This window comes from Equus caballus, chromosome 31 (genome assembly GCF_041296265.1).
Source record: "Equus caballus isolate H_3958 breed thoroughbred chromosome 31, TB-T2T, whole genome shotgun sequence".
NCBI classification, from domain to species: domain Eukaryota; kingdom Metazoa; phylum Chordata; class Mammalia; order Perissodactyla; family Equidae; genus Equus; species Equus caballus.
The window spans coordinates 21,096,468-21,104,588 of NC_091714.1; the positions used below are offsets into that span (position 1 = coordinate 21,096,468).

At 41.6% G+C, this 8,121-nt stretch overlaps 1 long non-coding RNA gene across 1 annotated transcript; it reads right to left on the reverse strand.

The window, feature by feature from the left end:
* Positions 1-2,094: 2,094 nt before the first annotated feature.
* On the reverse strand, positions 2,095-7,713 carry LOC138921657 (uncharacterized). Its single transcript, XR_011434405.1, has 3 exons — positions 7,206-7,713; positions 5,600-5,661; positions 2,095-2,248 (listed from the first exon to the last, which is right to left on the reverse strand). It is a non-coding gene; the product is annotated as an uncharacterized lncRNA (long non-coding RNA).
* Between the last annotated feature and the right edge of the window lie 408 nt (positions 7,714-8,121).

Below are 8,121 nucleotides of genomic sequence, written 5' to 3' on the forward strand. Positions count from 1 at the left end.
CTGCTCTGTTGAAACAAAAGAGAAGACTCAATGAGTCAGGTCATGGATACTAATTAGGAGAGAACTGTAGAATAACATCATTTAAGTTTTCTTTCCTACTTTTTCAGCCATAATGTCTAAGATCAAAACAATCCCTACTTTCTTCACTCCCTTTCTTTTTTTTAAGAACTTCCAAACAATAGACATTGTTTTTGACTTATAAGGATAAGCAATGAGATTAAGAAACTAATCTGAGAGCCTTGGGAAAGCAAAAGAGACAAGATATAAGCGAAGTAGTTATTCATTCTTCTAAAATGAATCCTCGGGAACAATTACATTGTTCAAAGAAATAAATATGAAATTGTAAAACCTGCATCAGAAGCCGTCTACACCTGAGTGGCAGGCTTTGTCAGTAGTCAGTGAAAGAATATACAGACCAAAGTCTGTCTAGAATTGCCTGCAGTGGACAAATCTCTACCCCAAGCTAATTGTTCGCACAATTGGAGAGAAAATGAGAACTTCTAGAAAAAAGAAAACTGCAAAAAGGACAATGCAAGACTGCAGGGGTGGCCTGACTAGGTACTTACTTAACAAAATAGTATATATTTCATTTAAAACTTAAGCTCATGGCAAAGATTCAGTTTCGATGATTTACCATATTAATAGCATTGACCACAGAATTTACTCCACCCACGAGATTCACACACCATTCACAAGACCCTGTTCTACCTAGCCTGGAGCCTTGTACACACAAGGCACTCAGGAAATGTTTAGCGAAGTTAAGGAAGCAGAGAGGAATGGAGTGAATGTATGAGTGTGTAAAGAAATGCATGCTGAGCCGAGATGAAATTGATGGCTCAAGAAGAATTGTTCACATTAATGAATACCAGACCTTTCTTATGAGAATGTCTGGACTGTGCAGACATTTGAAACAGGGAGATTAATTGCATGTGGTGTATAAAAAAATACATATATTATGCCTAAACTTCAGAAAAACAAAGCGTAGAAAGCTGTGTCTATCATCGCTGTCAGTTCAGAAAGTGCCTCGAGCAAAATTGAATGAGAATTTTCACAAACTCTCGTTATGAAAAATTTGGTTTGCATGGCTAACTTGTCTCACCAGTTCACATCATTGCCCTCAGCTTCTGAAGTGGTTGCCATGGGCACCAGGCTCTGTATGGGGCTGCTACCTAGATCAGAGGATGACCAGCCACTCTTCCCATACATTCTCATTTGTTGTTTTGTTTTGTTTTGGGGTGGTTTTTGTTTGTTTTACAGAGTCTTTTGCTCTTTGGGTAGCCTGCCTTCTCATCGGATATGGTGCTGATGTTTTTCCCCAAAATATTGTTTAATAGTTTCCCATGATACTTCTGGACAGCAACTTGCATTTCTCAGCCTGAGAGCTGCCTGATTTCTTCTTCTTTGCCCGGTATTTGGGGTTTCTTTTGTCTTACTTGCCAAAGAAAGCATCTGCACAATCTGATAAGCCTCTTAAGAAAAGCCACAGAGGCCTCAATCCTCTACTTTGGAGAACTCAGAGGTAATCTAATATGGATTTCTATACAATCAGGAGCAGCATTGAGAAGACTGAGCAATCCCTACCTGAAGCTGCCACCTAATAGCTTTTCGAAGCCTTCATTGATGACTTAACCTTTGTGAATCTCCTTTTCCTTCACTCTAAATGGTTGGGGGAGGGCAGGGGAGAGGAGTAAGGTGAAAAATGGGTGGCAGCTAGTTTCCTACCTTACTCAATTTCAGGGACTACTGTGGGGATCAAAATAAACTGAAAGGATTCTGAAAGGAAGAAAGGGCCTTCCCAATCTCAGTGGGGTTGCTTTACGTTGCCAGGCCTTACTCTTTGCCTGCCACATCCTTGCCAGTGCTGGTACCTACTGCTGCCCGCCCTTTAGAGTCTTGGCCTGTACAAATAGCTGAAATCCCCCCAGTTTCACAGTGTCAGGCAGGAGGCCTGCAGCTTCTGAACTGGCCCTTGCTCTTATTTGGACAGACGGAGGGGGCTGGGGAGAGAGGTGTTCTATGCTGGGGCACCGCAGGTAGCCTGTGACTGAAGATGGTGGGCGGAAACTGGCCTGGACCTTTAGGTCCTACCTTTATGGTAACAGAAGAACTCTCCTTCAAGGATCCTCTTGACTCAGGCAGGACCAAGAAACTTCTTTCCTCTCCAGGAACAAGTGGCTAAGAATTCCAGCTCATAAATGCCCACAGCCATGTCCCCAGTGCATGGAGAAATCATTCTGAGAGGAAGAAGCTGACCACAGAGAGACATAGATGAGAGAGAATGAGAACAAACATCCTCAGACCAGTACCACTCCTGCTCTTTCCAGTTTAGTTTCATGCTTTTTTTTTTTTTAACTTAAGCTAGTTTGAATTGAGTTTCTGTCACTTGAAACCAAGAAACCTGGCTGTTGGGACAACATTCAAGTTTGCAAGACTTCAGAATGGGAGAGAATGACCCCTCTCTTTACTCCATAACTCCAGATGCAATCCATCAGCAAATTCCGCTGGCTCTTTCCTCAGTGGATATCCAGGGTCCCACCACTTCTCCCTCCTGTGAGAACTACCACCTTATTTCAATCCCTATCATCTTTCTCTTGGATTTTTGCCTCCTATCAGGTCCCCCTGTTTTCACCCCTGCCCCACTGTACTCTTCTCACAATAGCCGGAGTGAGCTTTGTAAAAGAGTCACTTCTCCAATCAAAATACCCCAGTGACTTTTCATCTCACTCAGAATAAAACCCCAAATCTCTATCATAGCCTCCAAGGCCCTCTGTGATTGAGCTTCCTCAGATCCCTCTGACCTCGTCTCCAGTACTCTGTTCCTTACCCAATGTACTCTCTCCATCCTGGCCTCTTTGATATTTCTGGAACACACCAAACGCCCTCCCGCCTTAGGGCCTGAGCGACCTCTGCCGGGAAGGCTCTTCTCCCAGATATCGGCATGCCCTTCCCCTACTCCTCTCAGGTTTCTGCTCAAACGTCAGTGTATCAGAGAGGCCCTCACTGCCCCCACCCCCAGCTAAATAGCATCGTTGCAATGGCCCCTGCCCCCAGTGCAGTCTGTATCCTGCCTCATTTTTACAACACTCACCACTATCCATCATACTAAACGCATACTTGTTTGTTGTCTTTCTGCCGCTGAGAAATTCTTAGGGCAGGAACCTCAGCCATTTTGCTCACTAGCCTATCATCAGCACCCAGAACAGCTCCTGACATCAGGAAGGACTCTGCGAACACGAGTTGCATAATACGTGTGTGCATGAGTGAGCAAATCCCCCTCCTCACTCTAGAGAGAAACGAAGCAAAAGGGAACTGGCCAATGAGAACAAGCAGGTGCAATCAGGCATTCATCACCGACTGTATGCCAGTCCCTGAGCCCTGGGAAGCCCAGCCACTTTGTGGACAGCACGAGTGATGCTGGTCTGAGGACACACGTTATCTTGGTCTCTCCCATAGGACAGTGGGCAGTAAATCAGTCAGTCTACCCAAGCGACAGTAATGACAGTTATAACAACAATCATAATAGCCAATGTTACTGACTGAGCACTTATTTTATGCCAGACACTGTTTGAAGTGCTTTGCTTTTCTTAACTTATTTTAATGACCTCAACAGCCCTGTGCAAAAGGCCTTGTTATTACACCTATTTAAGACTAGAACGTTAAGTCACAAGTCAGCTAAATAATTTGCCTGAAGTCGTGAAACTACTTAGTTGCATAGCTGGGGTTTGAACCATTACGTGCTGTCTCACAAATCCAGATAATTAACACCCGGCCGTTGGACCACAAATGTTCTTTACCATGACCTACAATTTGAAATAGAGTTTTCACTGTCGCTTAGTATGCACACACACACATACACACACATACAATGTATAACTAAAGTAAAAGCTTCACAAAACAATACTTGCCTGCTAATGGATTATGACCAGCAATACAGAAAATACTGCAACCAGCCCTGTTTGAGGTCCACTCCCCTTCACTCTCGCCTCCACCTCTAATCCTCCTTTTAAACAGGTTCCAGGGGTGAAGCACCCTTATATCCCGTTGACCCAGAGCAAAGCCCCTTAATAGATAGCTCACTGTTAAAAGAAAGGGACGTCTGGGAGGACCCACCTAGACAAAGGAGGGGGAAATATGAAAAGAAGAACATGGTGGAGGTATTAACTTGGCCTGCTACACAATTTGCCTAAGGCTAGCCCCACCCTGCCAGCTGGAGAATTTCTGCCACTCCAAAAACCAGAGGCGAGTCACTGCTGTAAAGAGAAAGGTTGCTTCTACTGAGGCTTATTAACATCCTGCCAGCTCCAATTCACCCAGCCGCCTTTCTGCCGTTCTCAGGCCAATGTCACTATAAACAGGTCTCCTACTGGGAGAGGAGGTTCCAGCTATCTTTTTAGCTTCAGTTATCCAATTGTGGTTTTATCCTGCTGTTCTTAGCATTACTACTAGATGTTTTAAATATCTTAACTAATTGTCTTTTTATCTCTCATAGTTGTGCTTTAAAACAGTCTATAGATGAACACTTTTAAAATTTCTAAATAAATGATGAACCCCTGAATAAAATAACTGTTTATAAAACAACCTCCGATCTTCACTCACACAGTCTCTGTGTCTGTGAGGTAGTTTAAAAGCTCTTTCCTAGCTGTTCTAGAAAGAAGAAGACTACTCTAGGGTGTTTCAAGAATAACACAACACACTTTATTTGAATAGCAGCTGTAAACGAAAATATTGGAACACACTAGCAGAGTTTTTAACTTCCCATCCTAAAGCCAATATAGTTGAACCTACTTAGAAAAGTTTTATCCAGTTGTATTTATGGCTAGTTGTATTTACAGTTTTTGATCCATTTGCAGCTAATTTCCCAAAAGTGTCACAGGGCTTCCAGGGCCCCCAGATCCTGATTCTAGGCACTGTACAGAAGTCTCTTTTGTGTTGCCTTAGCTCTCGTTTTTTTGTAACACTTCACCACCCACCTTTAAATTCCCAGGGCACCTACTTAGAAAACCAGTCAGGCTGACCCCCAACTCAGGCTTTCTCTCTGAGTTACAACCCCAGTAACAAGAACCCTGGGAACCCAGTCCTAAAGTGAATTTGCCATTTCCTCTGTGAATATGCAAACCCCCTTGGAAAGTTTCTTTGGAAGCTCTAGATTTAGCTCTTAAATTAATCCTCCTTCCAAAGTAGATCTTAGAGTGCACAGTGAAAACTTTAAACATCTTAGTAGCACTGAACTGAGTCAAAGTGTGTGCTTAGAAAGAACAAAGCTTATAACCTCAGCAGATCAGAGTTCGCATCCCACACCTACTACCTAGGAGCCATGGGAGCTCTGGCAAGTTCATAGGTCATGGTGAGCCTCTCATTTCTCATCCAGAAAATGGAAGGTAATCATACCTCCTTCACCACTGTGGTAGGTGTTAGCAATATTGCATGGAAGGGACCTGGCACATGGTACTCAACTAGATGATAGGGTTGATTGATTTGTGGATATTGAACCATCCTTGCATCCCTGGAAGAAATCCTACTTGATTAAAAGGTATATAACGTAGCCTGATGGCTCAGAGGATGGTTCTGGAGCAAGCCAAAGTTTGAACACTCCCTCTACCTCTTAATTGTGGTAGAGCCTTGAACAGGTTATTTAACTTCTTTGTGCCTCCATTTCTTCATCTGTAAAATGGGGATAGTAACAATAAAAACATCTAGATCACATGCGGATTCAAAACATTTTGAAACATTTGAAACATTTAATACAAACTTTGTTTCTTAGTAAACATTAAATGAACGTTAGCTAGTTGATCCTAATAATTAATAGTACATATCTCGATGCATTTCAGGGAGAACTTGAGCGATTTGAATATTTTCCTCAAAATATAGAAATCGTCCTTCTTTTTCTCCCCAAATAGGCATTAAAAAGCAAAACACTCAAGGAAAATTTCTTCTGCATCTTGTTTATGTGTTTATTTCCTGAACATAAGGCCATTAAAATCATTTAAGTTTATAGAACGTTAAAACATGTATTAGGCCAAGGGAAATGCTGATGCTGAGAACATTTGCTTCCATTATGTTAATGGTTAAATAAAAGAAGCGTTTCACTTGGCCAGTAAAATACTGCTTCCTCAGAGGACTCAGGGAAGATTTATTACTCAAATGCCCCCGAATGTTGCCTCTGCATAAATCCAATCTATCCTGGGGACACAACTGACAGCAGGAAAAAAACGTTTTAGCAAAAGCTGAGCTTAATGTGTACTCTACCTGGTTATGAATAATTTAACTAGTCTCCCAATTTTTGAGAAACATGAGAGGAAAAGTTTTATTGTGGGTGTGACAAAGTGTAGTTAAGCATGAGGGAAAACCAAAAGTATTTTCCCCTTTTGGCAATCATAGAAATGCCCTAAGTTAACTGATTTAGGACAGCTAGGGAAAAGTTTTTGTATTTGTGTACTGGTTCAGCTTTACTTTCATCATCATAATATGCATTCAGGATTTTAAAAAAATTTTGTCCACTGGCATGTTTTTGAATAGCAATAAATGTTAGAGAACTCAAGTCAAGCTGAGAAGAAAAACTAATCTCATTAAAAGCTGAGAAGAAAAACTAATCTCATTAAAAGTATAATTTAAACTGTTATCATGTATTTTCAAATTGCATGATTAGTGCTATCAGAGCATTATTACCATAAGTTGGAAATGACTAGAAGCAGTATTACTAACCAATAGGTTGCTTCAACCTCTGTGTGGGTGTGGTATTCCATTTGCTTCCATCCTATCTGGACCCTGTGGCATGAACTATATGATTTGGGAAGTTCTCCACCTGGCCTAAGCAGCCATGGCTTTTCTTATAATGAACCAAGGTTAGAATGTGAAGAAGAATCTCTACACAGATGGTGGTCACCGGACCATGGAGTGTCAACTGTACCCTAAGCCCTTCCTACCTTAGAAAGCTCTCATTGTTTCCCACTGCTGCCTCCACCCTGGTCTCAGAGAACACCACCAATCCTTCAAATACCTAGCAGAAGCATACCTAGCAGAAGCTCCAGGCCTGACTTGTGCACCTAGTGGTACAGCTGATGCAAGGCTAAAACATTTGGATAAGACTCTATCAAAGTCTCAGCCATAACAAAAGGAAAAAAATACATTCCTAGAGTAACATGACTGTAGATTCTTCCACTTAACAGATACCACCTGCTTTCTGGGGCTCACAGTATCAAACTCACCCTCTTTCTCGGTCCATATCAACACAGTGGGTACCAGCATATTCTCCAAGTCTCCCAGGAACATGGAGCTAGACACCTAAACTCTTCTGTTTAGAAAAAAGAGAACAAGACTCAGAGAGAGATAGTGTTCTCTCCCCTCTACCAGGAACCTACCTTCGTGGTCTTCATTTCTTACCTGAACCCTCCTCTTGCTCTTGTAATTGACATCAGAAACAACCACTCCCTTAAGACGGGCCACAAACGCTCTACAAAAGAAAGCAGACTTGCCCCTATTGGCCTCAACTGAACAACCGTATCTCAATACATTATAACTCCTGCACAGGAGCAAGTATAACTATTTTATTTCATCCTTAAGCCACCCTCTTTATTTGAATAATTGGCCTCTTATAATAGTAGATTTTACCTTCTAGGTGTTGAGGGCTTGGTTCAGTGATACCAGCCCGGGAAATGAATTTCAAAAGCAACTCTCTATCAAGTAAGACTTTGTCCACAATTACATCTTGTTTGGTATTAAGTCATAGCCCTGTGCGTAGAACATTTAGCATAAACTGAAAAAATCAACAGAAAAAATAAACATTTTTCCCAGGCACATGATAGCGCTGTATGCTGGTAGGGACTTGGTGTTTGGGAGGGAGATACCAAACTTCTGCTTTGCCTATCTCTTCAATGACTCTAAGGAGGCCATTTAAGGTAATTTTGAAAGACCAAAAACCTCAGTATCTGCAGTCTAGGTTCCCATAACATTCAGATCTTAAGGATAAATTAAAATGATGCATATGGAAATAAGCTACTTATAACTTACAAATTATGACATGAAGATAGGAATATTACTCTAATTTTTTGGCATTTTCTGAATTCTGTTTCCTAGATTTCACTATATATTACCCATCACTAAAATATTTGGGGTTAAGTTTTA